Source organism: Lipotes vexillifer, unplaced genomic scaffold (assembly GCF_000442215.2).
Source record: "Lipotes vexillifer unplaced genomic scaffold, Lipotes_vexillifer_v1.1 scaffold382, whole genome shotgun sequence".
In the NCBI taxonomy this organism is placed as follows: domain Eukaryota; kingdom Metazoa; phylum Chordata; class Mammalia; order Artiodactyla; family Lipotidae; genus Lipotes; species Lipotes vexillifer.
Window position 1 is genome coordinate 740325 of NW_006780611.1, and position 1030 is coordinate 741354.

The window sequence follows — 1030 nt, forward strand, 5'->3', positions numbered from 1 at the left end:
CGGACCGGGGCGCGAACCCGCGTCCCCTGCATCGGCAGGCGGACCCTCAAGCACTGCGCCACCAGGGAAGCCCTAAGTTTTTTTACATGTATGTTTTTTTTCTCCAGCATTGTTAGTTGTTTTCAGTAGAATTGGTCCAAACAGCGTGGGCTGCGTCGGGCGGAAAATGGAACTCGCGACTCGTTTTTAAACAGACAGGAGTCCTTTCTCCTGCTGCCCTCCCAGCATGAATTTAAATTCACCACCGTGTTCTACCCATTCCTGTGTTCACTGTTCCTTTCGTAACCCATTTCTTCCTTTTGAGTTCATATTTCTCCTTTTTAAAATACAGCTGCCAGGTCTTCTTTTAGGAAGCCTCTCTAAATAAGACCAAATATATTTACTTCTCCATAAGAATTTATGATGAGTTTCAGGTTCACAGTTCTTTCCACACAGTAACAATGAATTATTTTCCCCATTTTGAACCACAAATAATTTAGTGTTTCTGCCTCACTTTTTTTTTTTTTTTTTCCTTTTTTGGCCGCGCTGCACGGCTTGCAGGATCTTAGCTCCCCGGAGATTGAACCCCAGCCCCTGCAGTGGAAGCGCGGAGCGCTAACCACTGGACAGCCAGGGAAGTCCCCTGCCTCACTTTCTTCTATTTACTCTCTCCTGTTTTGTGAGCTTAATTTGGGACAAGAGCCTGTTCTTATTTTTATTCATTTATTTACAACAAGCAACTTCTCCTTTGCATCCATTATACTTAACTATGTATTTCATCATTTCCCATGGTCACCATGCTCTTCTATGGCTGTACCTTTTTTTTCTTTTTTCTTTTTTTTCTGGCTCTGATCCTTTCCTGGCTTGGCTGGAATAGGTCTTTGTTTTTTTCCAGAAAAGGTCAAAAGTTGCAGACTTCTCATTTTCTGCATAGAGGAGGAAGTTTTCACACACATGAAGGACAACTTAGATGGAGAGAGAATTCTAAAGCACAATCGCTTCTTTTGAGAAGGCTGCACACCGAGCTCTAAGGATGACCCTCAGAGCAAGG